The following is a 19,049-nucleotide window of genomic DNA, read 5'->3' as shown; positions in this document are numbered from 1 at the left end:
CCTGCCCAGGTAGAGAGGTCTCTAAGAGGAATCACTTTAACTGAAAACAAAACAAAACAAAAAAGGCTTTTGAACTGGCTCTTCTCTGTGATAAACTCAAAAAGAATGTTTAGTGTCTATTCTTAGACCAAATAAAAACAATAGTTAGCTTTTACTCCACCTTTTAAGGTTTGCAAAGCAGTTTACAGATGTTATCTCCTCTCATCTTCTCAACAACTCTGGAAAGTAGGTGCCATTATGATTATTTCCCTTTGACAGAAGAGGAAACTAACACTAAGAAAGGTTAAGTGAAATATGGAAACAGGTTTTACATGACTGCCCATATATACCCTGTATCAAATTGTTTACCATTTTAAGAAGGGTGAGAGAAAATTTGGAATTCAAAATTTTATAAAAACGAATATTAAAAATTATTTTTACATGTAAATGTAAAATTTTTGTAAAATGGTAAAGTGGTTAAAATACTATTCAAATTTTTAAAAAAGGATTTACTGGGGTCCCATAGCTACTGGGTATCTGAGACTGGATTTGAAGTGAGATATTCCAGGATTCCAGGTCCTATGTGGCTTAATTGACTAACGCTCAAAGATGGAAGACCTTTATGATTCTTAGTCCTTAGGATGTAGGTTACATTTAGTTATAGGATTTGAAACATTAGTGATCAGTCTGCACATGGGCACTGTCTTGCTTTCCCAAACTGGAGAATTCTACACAAAAACATACATTGATAATCACTCTTAGGTTGATTGAGGGTTTGCATCCAAATACAGCTTCCACTTGTACCCTAATTCTAACTTTCTTGTTAGTACAGATTTAAAATACTGATTGCACCCACACCCCAAATCATCACACGAAATTTTCCAAGCCTGAACATAGCTCTCTTGTCTCCGCTGTGTTTTCTGGATACTAGGAATTTCACTTTTCATCCTACTTGCTAGCACCGTGGAGCCAGCTTTAAACTACCTCTACACCACCAATTACCAGAATTAGTTGCATATCCTGATGTTCTCTGATAGTCTGTGAGTAATTCACTACCATAGGCAGCTGTGTACCCTCTTTTCCCTTGGGGCGCAGCTGCCACCTCTTCATAGACTATGAATTAGAAGTGATCAACCATGTCCTGCCTAGTATTAATATTTGAATCTTCATAATGAATACTGCTGGCCTTACAAATCGGTAGAACAGGCATTTGCCCACATGTTAATATTTGAATTAGGTCCTCTCAAATCCCTAAATATCTTCCCAACCTACTGGTTTATGCCTGAAATGTCTTCATTAGGGGACAAAAATCTTTCATGCTACAATTATACTTAAGTATTTAGATGAAATGATTCATGTAAGAGATGGTTGACAAATTGTATCAAGGTATAAATAATGGAAAATAGAACCCTTTCTAAGAATATATTTGCATAGGGTTAAAAGTCTTAGAGTCAAAAGGCACCTCATGCTAAAGAAGAGGAAGCAAAAGCTCATATTAAGAGGAATGACTTTTCCAAGATCATGAAGCTAGTAAGTAACAGAGCCAGGACTTAGTCTCCCATTTTTTTGATGCCAAAATCAATGATCTTTCTGGTATTAAGAGGGAAGAAAGGAGAAAGTCTGATGGCTTTGAATTGCTTGAAGAGAAGTGAGGGAATATTGTTTAGAAGAGGAAAAATGTCAAAAAAAGAAGGTAATCTCTGAGATTAACTCTGTTTTCTTCAAAAGGTTTCTCTGGGGACCAACAGAGAATATAGACCTGACATATGGTAGATGTAAGTGATAATACTCCTGGCTATGGGCGTCTAGTAGCATGGAAGATGACAGTATTTTGGGGAGGTTATTGTGCCCTATTTCTAACTAGCCATTCAGAGAAGGAGGTGTCCCTAAACTTTGGGTGTTCCAGAAATGTGGCCAAGTTCCTCACTATATAGCATTCTTCAGGGAAATTTTGGCTCTCATCCTGAACCCAAGGACTCAGAAGTGTGTTCTCTTTCTTTGGAGATCCACAAGAACATTTGGATGACTACTTGTTGGGTAAATTATAGTGGGGTTTTCCTCCTAGAATTAATTAAATTCAATGACCATTCATGTCTCTTCCAATTCAAAATTCTATGGTTCTTTGGTTCTATCACAGGAACTAGGAGCTTGGAACAGAATACATGAGGGAGGAAAGGAAGGAAGATGTAACATCAGTTTTCAATTTGATTCTTGCCCTCTTACGTGGAACACAACTCAGGCATAGCTACAGAATTACAGAACAAGCAGAGTTCATCTCCTGCTATGACTATAGGATTTCAGTTCTCCAGGACTATTGCTTTTCTACTCACTTCTTGAAGATATTCAGTAGGATCTTCAGTATCCCTCAGAAACCAAGACAATGTCTGATCTTTTTAATGGACAAGAAATTCTTCCTTATTGCCAATATTCCTGGCTTTCATTGCAGGTCCTCATATATGCTTTTTTTTAAAAAATAGAGAATACAAGGAAGAAGAGTTAAAGGGTTGAAACTTCTTTGAGGGCAGACTGTCATTCTACATCAATGCATTGCTAAGTCTTGTTTCTTCTCCCTGCAATAGAGTGTCTCCCAGCCATCTTCTTCTTTCCACTTACACAAACACCATCTTAGTTTATCCTGTAATATTGGATTGGAGAAGGAAAAAGAGAAGCAGAATTTGGAGTTTTAGGAACATGTTGAGCTTTTTCTTACTGGGAAAAGGTGATAACTTATAAGTTTCCCATTTGGATTTCAATTTTTCCTCATTTCCTTTCCTATCTAACTAAGCTGAAAATATTTCATGATCTCTGCTCTGCTAATTTTATCTTTTTCAGTGACTAGTATTCTTACAAGAAGATGCTATAGGGCAGGAACTAAATACAGTCCTTTGAACAAAAAGAGAAAGGCTTTCCAAATTCTTCTAAATGTGCACCAAAGACTAGGGAATAGGATAACAGAGGATCATCTATCTTTAGGTGGAATCAAATCGACTCCCATTCATTTTACTGAGAAGGAAAGTGAGATTTAGATAATAAATGCCTGAGGAAAGATTTGAATGCAGGTTTTCCAGGCTCTTATTTCAGTATCCTGTCCACACTATTATGAGATTAATAGTTTTTATTATTTTTTTATTTCCCAGAAGCCTGGCAGGCAAGTTCTTAGACTGAGATGTAAAGTCTAGAAGAGCAGGGACAGCTGTCCTATTCCTGGTACAGAAACAGTCCACTCTCTCTTCCTAAATATTGACCTATTAAGAAAATGGCATCTTGTTACTTTTCAATGTATAATGAACCAGTTCATTTAATATTATTTGGGTAACAAGCCTCCAAATGAACGAGATTCGAATGTCTGTTGTCTTGGGGGGAAAGAAGATTTATTGGTTGGTAAATATTGAGAAAGAGTAGCTGATAAAGAGCAGTGTCAGCTGCTGCTTTTTTCCTTACCAGGAGAACAGGAAAGTGTTGTAGTTTGGGGCCCCATGAAGGCAGAAAATGGTGAATGTCTTCCTTTGTTGATGTGTGTAAAAGTAGATCCTGCTACAAATAATTTCTTATGTATCCTCACATAGATTTTAAGTCATGTAGTTTCCCTACCTTGTTGAGTACTAAAGCTGTCTTGTTTTCCCAAGAAAATGTGCTGACATAATGAGGCTTATGTATCTTGTTTATCGACATCAATATTCATCTTTCAGGGATATGTACACATGGAACTGTATGGATTCAAAAATCATAGAAATTCAGAGAGATTCTAATTCTATCCCCAGACTGCAACAGAAAACAGTCTCCAACCTGAGTTATAGGGGACAAATTTTGTGATGTGGCTATGGTCAGCTAATGGATTTTTCTTTTGATTTCCTTTTCTCCCAAAATAGTCTTTTTTCTCTCTTCTTTATCAATGGACTCTTTATGGAAGAATTCTTTTCAGGAAATAGCCTCAGTCAGTAGAATCCTGTATTTCAGAAACCAGCCAGAAATTGGAGAACAGCTGTGCAGACTTAAGGAAAGGGTGCCATCTTCTGGTCAATGTTGAATTTGTCTCAAATAGCGGGAATTTTGTGTTTTTTTTTTCCCAAAAATTTTCCTTTGGTTCCAAACTGCAAAGATGAAATATGGTGTGGTATAAGTTTGAAGGCTTAAACTGCTTTTAGCATAAGGATTCAAGACTTAGGATCATGGAATGTTAGAGATGGAAAAGATCTTAAACGTCAGATGATCTAGTTATTAGAACACTTTCTGCATCAGTTTCAAACAAGCTTTCATAAAATCAAAGATTAAAGCTGAAAGGAGCCTCAGAGGTCATCAGGTCATTTTATAAATGAGGAAACTGAGATACGAAGTTAACTGATTTGTCCAATGTAGGTTTTTATCCTTGAATTGTTTCATTATGTTGGGGTCAAGGTACAGTATGTCTGACTGTGGCTGATCAGACAAATATAAGCTCAGAAAGCTCTATCACAAGTTGGACACAATTAGTTTATATGAACATTTGGAGTGGATCATCTCATATTGCTTTCGAGCTATTGCAATTCTGCTTTCTCTTAGAGCATAGCACCTTTTTTTTTTTTTTTTTTTTGATGCAGGCGTGTGTTTCTGTGGAATGTTTCCTATTTCTCAAATTGATTTCAAAGCTCTTTAGAAAAGCTTTGAAAAGTGTTCTTGCATCATTTCTTCTGACCCCCATGTAAGCACTTGCTTTGGGTGGAGGGTTTTCTATAAACAGTCATTTAGGCAAATGTGTTATCAATGGCCAGCTCATTGAAACTGTGGTCTGCAGTAGAATTTGAATTTGGTATTCAGCCTGAGAAAGGACCTCAGTGTTCCATACCTTAACTTGCCAAGTGATCTTCAGAATCTTTCTAAATCGACTCAAATGGAAGTGATTCAGGTTCCTGGCATGGCACTGGTATATTTCTAGGTTTCACAGCAATGAGGTTAATGCAATGACTCTGTAGATCTTCAGTTTGTTAGGCAGTCTAATTCTTCTTTTATCCCTCAGTTTTCTTTGGAGCCTTCCAAATAGTAAGCTAGCTCTAATAATAATATATGTGTCAATCTCATCATCTATATGTATATTCCTGGAAAATATACTTACTGCCAAGATAAGTGAACTTATTCGCAGCTTTCACAATGTCTCCACTGGCTGTAACAAATAGATGGTGTTGTGATGGTTGGTGGGTTTTTTTTAAGGAATTGATTTCTTCAGTGGATTTTTTTGCATTTGGCAGGTTGTATTTTTTAAGGAATTGTTTTCTTTAGTCATTTTTTCTTCCTTTTCCATGCTGTGAATCTCTCTTTAATACCTCTTATTTCTTTTCTCATGTTTTTCTTCTACCTGTCTTATTGCCTTTTAAAATCTTTTATGAGCACTCCCAAAAATCCTTTTTGGACTTGAGACCCATTCATATCACTCTTTGAGATTTCCTCTTTGGATATTTTGTTCTCTTCTGAGTTGGTATTTTGGTCTTCCCTACTATGGTAACATAGCTTTCTATGATCAAGGTTCTTTTCTGTTGCTTGCTCACTTTCTTTCCTTCTCTTTCCCCCACTTTTTGTTATTTTGAAGGTCAAACTCTGCTTCTAGGATAAAGGGGGCACTGTCCCAAGCTTCTTGTGCAGCTCTGAGCCTTGGCTTTGAGCACAAGGGCCTCTTGTTTTTGATGTCTTGCTGACAGAATGGGATAGCCCTACCTGCTCTCTCCAGGAAATAGCCCGGTCTTTGTAGTTAGCAAATTGCCTTCTGAACTGGGACTGGAGGCTGCCCTACTGGTCTGCTCTTCAATTCAGTTGCTGATTTGCTGTGATTAAGACCCTCTCACTGGCTTTCCCAGACTCAATAGATTTAATTTCAGGTCCTCTGATTGGATTGTCAGTGTTCTTTCTTCTGTTATGTAGCCTTTGTTCATGTAGTCTTTTTTTAGCCACTTAACATAGAGAAATATCACACATTTGTCTTATCATAGAATATTCCTAGCAGGTAACTTCCTTTTTTATGCTTGCTTACAATTTATTTTTTAAAATATTTTTTATTAAAGATTTTTTATTTACAAAACATATGCATAGGTAATTTTTCAACATTGACCCTTGCAAAACTTTCTGCTCCAAATTTTCCCCTCCTCTCCCTTATCCCCTCCCCTAGATGGTAGATAGTCCCAAACATGCTAAATATGTTAAAATATATGTTAAATCCAATATATGTATACATATTTATATAGTTATCTTGCTGCATAAGAAAAATCAAATCTAGAGAGAAAAAAACCTGAGAAGGAAAACAAAATGCAAGCAAACATCAATAGAAAGCATGAAAATGCTATGTTGGGGTCCACACTTGTTGTGACCTTTTTCTTCTCAAAACACAGCCAGGTGATAAAAGTTCAGATCTTTTATTATATCCAATATAGCCCGGTTAGCTTAGAGGCCTATCTCTCTGCTTGGTTCCAAGAGCTCTCTCCAAATGTCTTTAAATCCAAAGGTCTGGTCCTTCAGCCTCTGCCTCTGTTTTCTTCAGCCTCCCCAGCTCCAGTCTTCATGTTATTCCGGTGAAATCTCGACTTGTAGCGTCTTTCTCTCTAGAGCTCCTTCTTCTGCCACCAGCCAGCCAAGTGGAAAATATTCTGCCTTGCCTCGGAGAGAGGGCTTCTGGCGTAACTCTACTGAAATCTGACCGAGAGCTTCTGTCTGTTTCTTTTATCCAAGAGGGAGGAATTGTGGGATATGAGAGAGAGGGATTATGGGTTTTCTCCCATAGTGCTCTCTGGCCCAACGAGCTTCAAGGGAGGTGTGAACTCATTGAACTTAGTTCTACTTAGTACCTTGTTTCAGGTTCTGCCCAAAACATCTTCTTGTAAGATTAGATCAACTCTAATCAGTTAGCAGTTAGTAAGGATTCCAACATCTCCCCCTTTCTTTTGTTTTAAAACATAGGGGGTTTCTGAGGGGGTACACATAAATCCATCAATATGGGCCAGAACTTTGTAACAGATATACATGGTATACATAATGTAACAAATAACATGAATCAACATGAAAATTTAACTACTGCAAAAGTCTCATCAACAATCTTTCATCTCAAGAAATCCAATGATTCTTGCAATTGCTTAAAATACATAAGCACATAGTAATATAACACAGGCTAGTACTAATGTAACAACATAAATCGACCTGAAAATTTACAAATGTCCATAAGTCCTAGAAATAGTCCATAAGGAATCCATTGTCCATTAGTTCATGCGCCAGGAATCTAATAATTCCTGTAAGCTCTGAAGTACTGCAAAAGTCTCATCAACAATTTTTCATCTCAGGGAATCCAGTGATTCTTGCTGGTTTTTCAGGAACTGAAAGCTGAAGATTTTAAAGTTCTTTTGACAGTCTCATTGTTAGCCATCTGATTCCTTTTCCACCTGTGGAAATATAAGCAGATCCTCTTCCCCAAGTAGTTAACCTATCTAATTCTCTTCTATCCTTTGATTGATACTTTAGAGCTGGGCCCTGCCTCTCATTCCTCTGGATCAATATACATTTAGAGGCCCAGTGAAAGCCTCCGTTACATTTTGGACATGGGGTTTTGGGTTTTCTCTCACCCTGTCTTCTCACTCTATCTCCATATCTACAATGAGCTCTCAAATGTCCAATTTTTCCGCACTGAAAACATCGACGAGTTTCTCTAGAATTCCTCTGCCAAGAAGGACCTTGTCTTTCCAAGTTCACCATAGTCTGGGCATAATAAGCATTTGTGCCCACTGTGGCACAGCGTCTTATGATTTCCTCTAAAGAAGCATTTTTGTCTAGCCCCCATATAATTCTCTTGCAAATCTCATTGGCATTTTCCTTAGCCAAATGTCTAGTCATTATTTCTGTTGCTGCATTGTCTCCAATGGTTCTTATTACAGCTGTTTGTAAACGTCCCACAAAATCTGCAAAAGGTTCGTTGGGACCTTGCTCTATTTTTGTGAAAGCATTATTTCCATCTTTCTGTCCAGGGAGAGAATTCCAGGCTTTTATTGCAGCCTTAGAAATTTGCTCATAGACTGTTATGGGATAATAAATCTGTTCTGAACTCTCTGCATACTGACCTTCACCAGCTAGTTGGTCAAAAGTGATTTGTACAACAGCTCCTGTTTGCCTATTGCGTCCCAAATTAAAAGGAGTGTATTTTCTCTCTTTTTGACCTGAGGAGTTGAGCTCTTCAATCACAGGATATGCATTTATAAAATCAGATATATCTTCTCCTTCATTTTTTGCTTTAATTAATGCTTTTTCTAATCTTGTCAAATTCTGCTTTACAGGAGAAGTTGACTGTGTTTCTATCTCCCTCCCTCCCCCTTGTTCCACCCATGAACGGTTAATTGCGGGGGGAGGGTCATGAGATGTGGAATCACTTAATTCCTCCTGCTGTGAAGTATCATACTCAGAATTGTAATTAACTCCATTCTCATCTGATTCGTCCTCCTTTTCACCTAGTAAAGTTGGCAATTCTTCCTCCTGTACTTTCCTTTTCATCATTCTATCACTTAAATAACTTCTTATAGCCAATTGTATTACATTATATGTATTAATTATTGAGTTAGGCCCATTTTTATCATAGAATTGACAAAGATCCTCTCCAACCAATTTCCATTCATAAAAATTCAGTGATTTGCTGTAAACTTATAATTAAACCTTGGCTTTCCATAATTTTGACAATGCTGTCTAAACATTTTCCTTGAACAGAAACAGGCTGTTTTCTAAATATCTGTCCCATCTTAGATGAAATTCTACTTTAACTCTTCTAACAAAATTTCTTTGTTGCACTCACCCTAATTTCTGGGTTGATGAGTCTTTTCCACTGGATCAGGATCAGAGGCTTTTCCACTTGAATCAGGATCGGAGCTTTTCCACTGAAATCCACTGAGGGGGTCTGTTAGCCCCACGTTCAGGGCGCCAAAATGTTGGAGTTCAAATGGATCTGAATCTGTCCCTGTTCGGGCGCCAAAATGTTGGTGAGCTTTTTCTTCTAGCCCGGTTAGCTTAGAGGCCTATCTCTCTGCTTGGTTCCAAGAGCTCTCTCCAAATGTCTTTAAATCCAAAGGTCTGGTCCTTCAGCCTCTGCCTCTGTTTTCTTCAGCCTCCCCAACTCCAGTCTTCATGTTATTCCGGTGAAATCTCGACTTGTAGCGTCTTCCTCTCTAGAGCTCCTTCTTCTGCCACCAGCCAGCAAGTGGAAAATATTCTGCCTTGCCTCGGAGAGAGGGCTTCTGGCGTAACTCTACTGAAATCTGACCGAGAGCTTCTGTCTGTTTCTTTTATCCAAGAGGGAGGAATTGTGGGATACGAGAGAGAGGGATTATGGGTTTTCTCCCATAGTGCTCTCTGGCCCAACGAGCTTCAAGGGAGGTGTGAACTCATTGAACTTAGTTCTACTTAGTACCTTGTTTCAGGTTCTGCCCAAAACATCTTCTTGTAAGATTAGATCAACTCTAATCAGTTAGCAGTTAGTAAGGATTCCAACACACACTCAATTCCCACAGTCCTCTCTCTCTTCATCAATGAACAGTTGGAACTGGTTTGAATCATCTCATTGTTGAAGAAGAGCCACATCCATCAGAATTGATCATTGTATGGTCTTCTTGTTGTCATGTATAATCTCTTGGTTCTGCTCATTTCACTTAGCATCAGTATGTGTAAGTCTCTCTAGGTCTCTCTGAAATCATCCTGTTGGTTGTTTCTTATAAAACAATAATATTGCATGACATTCATATACCATAATTTATTCAGCCATTCTCCAATTGATGGACATCTATTCAGTTTCCAGTTTCCAGCCACTACAAAAAGGGTTGTCACAAACATTTTTGCACATGTAGGTCTCTTTCCTTCCTTTAAGATCTCTTTGGGATGTAAGCCCCATAGAAATGCTGCTGGGTTAGAGGGTATGCACAGTTTGATAACTTTTTAAGCATAGTTCCAAATTAGTAGGTAACTTCCAAGAGAAATATAAATAAATATGAAAAAGCTGAGTCACATAGGCTCATTAATCAATGAACAAGTATTTATTGAGTTTCTGAATCCTGTGACAACATGGTGTAATGCAAAGAAGACTGGACTAAGTCAGGAGATCCAGTTTTGAATATTGAGTCTTTTACTTGTAAGTAAGTAAGTAAATAAAGTTCATAACTTTGAGGAAATTATTTTCCCTTTCTAGATCTCACTTTCTGCGTCAATAAAATGAAAGGGGCTGATTAGAGACGGTGGTATGCTAGTAAATGTTTTACAGCTGGCTCTCCAAAAACATACTTTTAAGCTTAATCTGCACTATTAACATTTTTTTCCTATCATTTTTTAAAGTCCAATCAGTCAACAATAAATCAAATCCTCATTTGTAGCACTTATGGATTTTAGAGAAGTGGATGCCTAAATTTTTTTATTAAAGCTTTTTATTTTCAAAACATATACATAGAAAATTTTCAACATTCACCCTTGAAAAACCTTGTGCTCCAATTTTTCCCCTCCCTTCTCCTCACCCCCTCCCCTAGATGGCAAATAATCCAATATATGTTAAATGTGTACAATTCTTCTATATATATTTTCACAATTATCTTGCTGCACAAGAAAAATCAGATCAAAAAGGAAAAAATGAGAAAGAAAACAAAATGTAATGAGTGCAGATGGTCATTGGAAATGGCCTGAATTACTTTGCTGTTGAAAAAAGCCACGTCCGTAAGAATTGATTATAGTATAATCTTATTGTTGCTGTGTACAATGTTCTGGCTCTACTCACTTCACTTAGAATCAGTTCAGGTAAATCTTTCCAGGCCTCTCTGAAATCATCCTGCTGATTGTTTCTTATAGAATGATAATATTCCATAACGTTCATGTACCATAACTTATTCAGGCATTCTCCAACTGATGGGCATGAATGCCTAACTTAATAATTGCTCTTGAGAGATGTTTCAGGAAACCCCTGCTTAGAGGGCACTATCCTCTTTCTGGTCATCCAGAGTTGCAGCTTTGTAGTCATCTATTAATTTAAATTCACCTTTACCTTCAAATAAATTTCCAAATTTTGTCAATTCTCTTTCTACAGCATCTCTCACACTCATCCTTTTCTCTCCATTCATAGAACCACTCTAATGAAGAACCTCACTATTTCTCACTTGAACTACTGCAATACTTATTTAACTAGTCTCCCTTCCTCAAGATTCACTTCTTTTCAGTCTATCTTCCACATAGACATCAAAGTGATATTTCTAAAACAAAAGTCTGATCATGTCACTTCCCTGCTCAAAAAAGCCAACTGTCTTCCCGTTGCCTTCAGGAGAAATCCAAACTCTTCTCGACATTCAAAATCTTTTGAAATCTGGTTCCAGTCTATCTTCCTAGGCTAATTATACCTTACTATTCTGCAAGTTCTCTGCTTTCTGGATGAATAAGCCTGTTTACTACTATTGCTACTACTGCTATTATTACTGCTACTGCTACTACTACTACTACTACTACTACTACTACTACTACTACTACTACTACTATTACTACTTCTATTACTACTACTACACACACAACCACAACAGTCCATCTCTTCTAGTCAGATCTTTCTGCATGCCTAGAGAGTGCTTCCTTCTCACCTCTTCACTTTCTCCCTCCCTCCTTCCTATAATTTCTAGATCCTTTGAAGTGCTCAGTTGAAGTGCCATCTCCTACTGGATGCTCATTCTAACTTTTCCAACTTCTCTTTGATTTACCTTATATGTTTAAAAAATGCCACGGTAAAAAAGAAAAAAAAGTATTGGAATCAAGAGTTCACATCCCAGCTATTTTGCTTATTATCTATTTGATCATAGGCAAGTTCCTTAATTTCTGGGCTTTAATTCCTCATCTATAAAAGAAAATGGGGTACTAGAGTACTTCTAAGGTATTTTCTAAAAGTAAATCTATGATCCTATTTAGCTTTCCCTGCTAGAATTAAAATCCCTTGAGGGCAGGAATTCTTTCACTTTTTGGTCTTTGTATTCATAGAAGATAGAGAATTTATTAAACATTTATTATGTGCCAGGTTCTGGAAATACAGCAATTAGTAAAGATGGTCCTTGCCCTCAGGAGCTTAGCCAATGGCGGAAGACAAGAGGAAGCTGAAAAGGGGGACAACAGAGAGCAGGATGAAGTACAGAAGAGCTCAGTCAGATGGGAAATGAAGAAATTGCCTTATTGCTCCACCAGTTCTCATGAATTCAATAAGGGAGCCTGTGGGATCAATAAGAAGATTTCTTTGTGATTCCAAAGCTCATAGTTCTTCAATGCATTTCCAAAAAGTGACTCAATTCCATGTATGTTATAAGGCGATGTGTCTAGAAAGAGTAGTGGTAGTGGTGGTGGTGGTGGTGAAGTGGGAAGTTAATTCTGGTTATCCCTAGTACACCAGGATTCTCGGAAATGAGTCTTTGATGATGGAAAAGAAAACACATTAGTTCTTGGCTAAGAAACTGTTTCATGATTCTAGAATCATCTGTAACCATTCTGTTTTCTCCATTCCACTTCCAGAATTAATGGAAGCTGAGGTAAGGAAATGATCCAGATTTATTTGATCAGAGGGAAGGGGAATAAGTACCAAGGATAGGGAATTGGACCTGTGATTTCGGTAAGGAAAACTTCTCTGGATTTAGACTCTTGTCTAAAAGTTGTTTAGAGCCTTATAAAGTTAAGTGACTTGTCCCAGAGCTAGAGCCAGTCTGAGGAAAAGGGAAAACTTGAATCTAGATCTTCCTGGTTTTGAGACCATTTATACTTTGCTTTCTGTCCTGAAAAGGCAAATGCAAAAGTTCTTCCTTGCAAATACAGAGGAGATTAGATCTCCCACTCAGTGTCATGCTCTTATCACAACTTTTAAAATGGAACCAATACCAGAAATGAAGGAGAAAACACACAATTGGACCCTACAGAGTCACAAAAATTTGGCGCCCTAATCCTTCTTATCCTTTATGCCCCAACAACCCTTCATAAGAACACCCCAAAACACCATTTCTTCTTTCCTAAGTGAATTGAGTCATAGATATGATGCTCCAGGGGTTTGGAATGTCCTGTTGGTTCTGCTGCTATGAAAACAACCTGTTCAAAGAAAGAAATGGATACCCAACTTAGCTGCATAACTCAGTCGTACTCTGATTGTGAAAGCACATTGTTAATCAGAAAAGAAAACAACTCATGCTTTTTTTTTTCACTCAGAGGACAGAGCTAGTAATGGCATGAGAGGCACACATTGTCTCTTAGCTTATGTGAGATGTTTTCAAGAGAGGTTGTCTTAAGTTCTTATTGCAGAGTCAAGGAGACTGAGCTTGTGAGACCAACAATCCTTCTGACCCTTATTTTTAGCATGAGTAAGTCTGATTCCAGAGTTTGGTTAGTAATGCCTTATTCTTGCTCCAGAGCAAGTAACTGTCATTTGTAAACCATATCTCTTTCTCTGGATATCTATTAGCTTCTGAGTTACTCATTCCACTCAAGTTTTAGAAACTTTTGACACTTTTTCCCTCTTCAAATGACACATGGTATGCATTCCCCACCCAATAATATAAGTCTAATCTATTTGTTTCATTAAAAATACTACTGGCAAATGGTAGCTTTTTAGCTTTCACTAGTGGAACGGAGGAAGGATTTCTGGAACATAGATCTATGGTGAAAGGGACCTTCGCAGCCAGTCCCCTCCAAAAAGTTAAATTTTAAGGAAAATAAGTTGGGCAGCCCTATTTACTACTTCATTCCTCTCAGGACTCTGTTCCTGAATCTCCAAACTTTCTCCCACATGCCACTCCTTCTGCTCTCCCTGCTACTCTTCAGAATTTAAGCTCCTTGAGGGAGTGAGTGTTTTTCTTTTTGCCAGTATCTGTATTCCTAGCACTTAGCCTGGTACAGGGCACAAAGAAAGTTCTTATAAGTACTTATTGATTTGACTTGGCCATTTCAGGTGTTTCCCTTCCAAGAGTGCAAAAAAGGCTGTTCTAATAGTAATTTCTTTAAATTACTGGATCAGTCAATGATTCCCACTCATCTCTGACTTATACTATATTTTAGTTTCATATTTGATGAATTGTTATGCCACTGGCTCACCTGGTCTAGTAGAAAACACAGATCTGGTTTATACTTCAACTCTATCATTTACTTGTATGGTTTTGGAAAAAAAATGACCTTACTTTTCTATATTTCAGCTTTCTCTCCTATAAAATGGGGACAACAATATTAGCTCTATTTATCTCTCAGGGATGTTGTAAAAATAAATGTTTAATTCAATTCAATTCTACAAGCATTTGCTCAGGGCTTATTATAGGCAAAGCAGGAAATAGATTGGAGAGTGCTTTTAAAAATATCCAAAGCATCATAAAAATGTATGGTGTCAATATCATGATGTTTCTCAGTGTGAGTCATCTTAATGTTCCATAATTTTTGATTTGTTTGACAATTGTGGTAGCCCAGAGATACTGGCAATCCACCATAGAGGTTTTTGCAAGTAATTTTGCAACAGGATGTCATTGCTTCCTAAACTGTTTTGTGTGCCCTGCTTTATGTTATACATTTTCTCTTTCCCTGCATAATGGCCATGGGCCATTTCTTCAGAGCTCTATATTTTATATAAAAAAATTCCTATCAACAAATCAACCAACAGTTGTTAATTGCCTATCATGTGCTTTACACTGTACTAAGCTTTGGGGATACAACGAAAAAGCAAAAACAATCCCTGCCCTCAAGGAGCTTATATTATGATAAAGGAAAAAATATGCATATAAATAGGTACATAGAAGATAATCAGCATAGATGGAAGATAAACTTCAAAGAAAAAGTACTGTTGACAGGTCATCCCTGGATTGTCTCAGAAAGGGCAACATCCCTGAAAAGTTCTTTTGTGTATCCTGGTTGATAAATACTCCAGTGACAGCTGTACTACCATGTTGGGATCCAGAGGTCAGGAAATCTGAGATCTTGTGTGAAAAGATGTGTCCCACATTTCTTTGACCAATAAAAATTATCTTTTTGGCCAATGAGTTATTGTGGTAATATTCCTTGGAAAAGTATAACACTGAGAGGCCTGGCAGAATCTGAACATTCTGCTCCCACACAGGGAAAGCCCATTGGATGTGGTTTTAGGAACTCTGGTTTGAACCAGACAGGCAGGACTGATAGCATCAGAAGCAGCCAAACATAGTGAGTTAAATGATCCTTGACTTCCTACTCTCCCAAGCTTGAACTTATCAGAATCTTGGAGTTCAATGAAATCATAAGGTCTTAGAAGGGATGCAGCCCAACCTTTTCTTCTCTGTGGGATCCCTGATTATGGCCACTCAATATCCATATTCATAGTATTCAGGTCAGTAGAATCTGTCTCAGATTAGCAAATGGATAATATTCAAAAGATTTCTTTGAACATTAACTGATTGGAGCTTTGGAAAGTATTTTCCCACAGATTTTAAAAATATAAATAGTATTAGGTTTCTAAGCCAATTCATAATGGTCCATTTAGCCCAGACTGTAACTGAATTCTTGTTCTACAGAATTGATCCATCATTAATAATATTTTTTCCTACATAACTTCACTCTGAGTTTTAGCTTGGGACACAAGAAACACACTTACCTCTTCTAGGCAGCAGTCCCAGCAATGGATGAAGGTGGAACTGCTCTTCCTAGTCTCCTGTATCAGATCACAGTGGTAGAAATTAGACCCCACAATGTGTGAGGCAACATGGAATAGAGAATTTGAACCCCAAGTCCATGACCGAGTGCTATTTCTTGACACACACATAATTTTATATTTTGGAGGGAAAATATTACTGGCAGTAATACTTAGAAAATTCTTGTTCACTTCCCTAGTAGGATAAATCTTGGTAAATGTTGACTTAAAGTTAATCCATACTCCAGTGGAGCCTCACTCATGAGACAACTTAAGGAGTGATGTGTTCACTTAATGAAGTGACAAGTTTCAAAACTGAGAATATGGTCCTTCTGGAAAAGCTAAATACCATTTGAAATTACCTCCATCTCTTAGTGCTTCATTTTCCTCATCTGCAAAATGAAGAGACTGAACCAGATGACCTCTAAGTTTTCTTTTGACTGCTAAAATCTCACCCAATACATTCTTTCACATGAATGCACAACCAATCATAGGGACACAGAAAAATATACAGAAGGATCTGTCAATATGTCAAGGGCCTGTGATTTCTTAGGTATGAAAACTTTCTTCACTGTGGCAGATGGCAAGCCATTTAATACAGCCTTAGAGTACAATCTGAGCTCAGACTTATGGAGACAATAATTGTCAAAAATGGAATTTGTGTTCTGATCTTTCTGACTCAAGTCTAGGATTCCAGTCACTCTTTCATACTGTTACACAACAGAGCAAATCCAAAATGATGTGCATTTCATTACATTAGTATCAGGGATGTACTGGAGTCAGTTTGAGTCTGTGGTTCTGCAAATATTAAATTTTCAATGTGAGCTCATACCTTAGAAATCAGTAGACAATACAAATCAGAGTTTGATTTACTGTTTTATTGATTATTTAGATTTAGGAAAATGAAAGGGACAATGTTAATAATATAGATTTAATTGAAAAGTGTGCATGCTTATTTTTGTCTTCTTCTGGGAAGCCAGTTGTTAAACATTTGCCACTGCATCTCTGGTAATTGTTTGACTTGAGAGGTTTACATTCTTCACAAAAAATCCTCTTAAATTGAGCTGAACCAAGCCTGTTTCCTGAAGTATTTGCAATCCTTCATTTTTGTGAATAAATTGAATTCAGACCATCTTTTCTACTTTTGTACCATATTTTCTTTGAGATCAGAAAAAGTTGGCCAAGTAAACTGTCTGCCAAACAGACATTGTTCATTCATCTGTTCCAGTTATCAATGTAACCACCAACATTAGCTCCACATCTCTGCCTCTCACCTTCTCACTTGAAAGTGCTTCTTGGATCCCATGCAGCACCTGTGGCAACTGCAATTCATAAAAAACCACTTATGTGGGGTGTAGATACTACACTGCTAAATAGGAGCCTCTACTTTTCTGTATTATGGAGATGGAGGGGAGAAAACTAAAAAGGTGCATGGAATTCCAGTAGACAAAAACTAATATCCTGAGTTGGGCTTGGTCAGGAGACTGTAGTTTAACACCTCTTTATGTTCAAAGACTGCTTGGAAGCCTGGGCCCCACCTCAGGGGTCAACCTCAATTTGACACTTCATTCTAAAAGCTCTGTCTTTAAGAATACCATTCTGAGGTAAAAGGAAACTTTCTTCTACTAAATCAGTATTCCCAATATGACTCTTGAAAGGTGCCCTTCCCATCATCCATGGAGATCAAATATCCTGATTCCACATGTTCGTGGATTCTCTCTTAGGGAGCACCATCAAGTTGGTTCAAAGAATGGGTTTTGGAAATAGGGAAGAAAGAATATAGAAAGACTGGATGCTCCCATTTCTGGCTACTTTCTTGTTACCCACTGTTATTGGAGGTGAATCAGCTGGCATGAGGGATCTAGGTTGGATAGAGGAAGCAGTTAGTAATTACTTATTAAATGCCAGTGACTGTCTTAAACCCTGGAAAGGCAAATATGAGACAGTTCCTGCCTTCAAGGAGTTTATATTCCTATAGTGAGAGAAGGCAACATATAAAGGGCTTGGATAGCAATTGATAGGAAGTGGAGTGAAAGTCTTGCTTCAGGTAAAGTTTACCTTTAAAGGCATCTGTGGAGGTAGAGTCTAATGTTGTTCTGTGTGTGTGTGTGTGTGTGTGTGTGTGTGTGTGTGTAGAGGGGCAGAGTTGGAGAAATATAAAGATTGGAATACTTTGCACCATAGTGAAGAAATGGCTGGAAAGTGATGTGAAAGTTTGTTTTTAGAAGGAGTGAAAACTTCCCTTTCAGAGCCTAGAAATTCAGGAGCAGAACTCAAGGTTTTGATTGAGAGATGAGGATGATGATTAGATACATACAGTTCTTTGCAGAGTATATAATAAGTGTTTGTTCAATGTTTGACTGATGGATTAAGACAGTGGTTCTCAAACACTTTGTACTTTTAAAACCATTGAGCCCAAAGAGCTTTTGTTTATATGGGTTTCTACCATGTTAGAAATTTAAAATTAGTTTAAAATATTTATTAAAATAATCAAAATCTTCGATCTGAAATGTGAGGGAACTGAGGTCCAGAAGATGGTTTCAAAAGTCCCTTTTCCTCTTTTAAGTTTCCTAGATCTTCAGTTGCTCAAGGTAATACTGGAGAAATCAACTTCCCCAAATTGGAAGGGTTGTCCCCAGGAGAGAGAGTTGATCTGTCCCAAAGGTATAAGTGGGAATAATGAGTGGAAATTGCAATAAGTGTGTTGAATTGGGGTATACCCCCAACAAGAAAAAACTTTATAACAATTAGAGCCAATCCAAAGTGGAATTAACTAGCTCAGGGGAAAAGACAAGGTGAGAGCCATCTGAGTGTGGAGAGGATGTGTAGGTGTTCCTGGTTGTGCCAGTGTCTCATGGGAACAAGCATTATCACTGGTCCTTCCTCTTCCTCTTGAGCAGGCAGACTTCTTCCTCATTGAAGGTCTTCAAATAAAGATTGGATGACTCCTTCCTTATCAGGTATATTGTAGAGAGGGGTTCTTATTGAGCCCTGGATTGGCTTAGATTTCATCTGAGCAATCATCCAAATGTGAGATCCGGTCATTTAGAAAATTCTAGTCTCAAATAGTTTGGACTGATATCACTATCAAGTCTCACAGCAACATCTTCTTGTTTATCTGCTAGTAGCTAATCTCCTTAATTGTGGTAGAAATTATGACTACATAATATAACTATATGTTTAACATATCACATTCAGGAAGAGTTCCATTCTTCTTCTTGGGAATACCTGAATAATGGGTCATCAAAGAAAACCTGGGGAAGCAGACAGAACTGGAAACCTAAGTTGGATGATTCTCAGGATGTGTCAGTCATAGGTGTCTGACTAATTGAAGAATGTGTCAGACATGCAAACAGGAAACAGGTATTCCTAAAACCAAGAAAAGTGAGAATCTGCTTCTGATGAATAGATTACAAAATGCTGAAGGCCTCCATGTAAGCCACTTGGTAAT

Source organism: Antechinus flavipes, chromosome 2 (genome assembly GCF_016432865.1).
Source record: "Antechinus flavipes isolate AdamAnt ecotype Samford, QLD, Australia chromosome 2, AdamAnt_v2, whole genome shotgun sequence".
NCBI classification, from domain to species: domain Eukaryota; kingdom Metazoa; phylum Chordata; class Mammalia; order Dasyuromorphia; family Dasyuridae; genus Antechinus; species Antechinus flavipes.
This window is presented reverse-complemented; position numbering follows the sequence as displayed.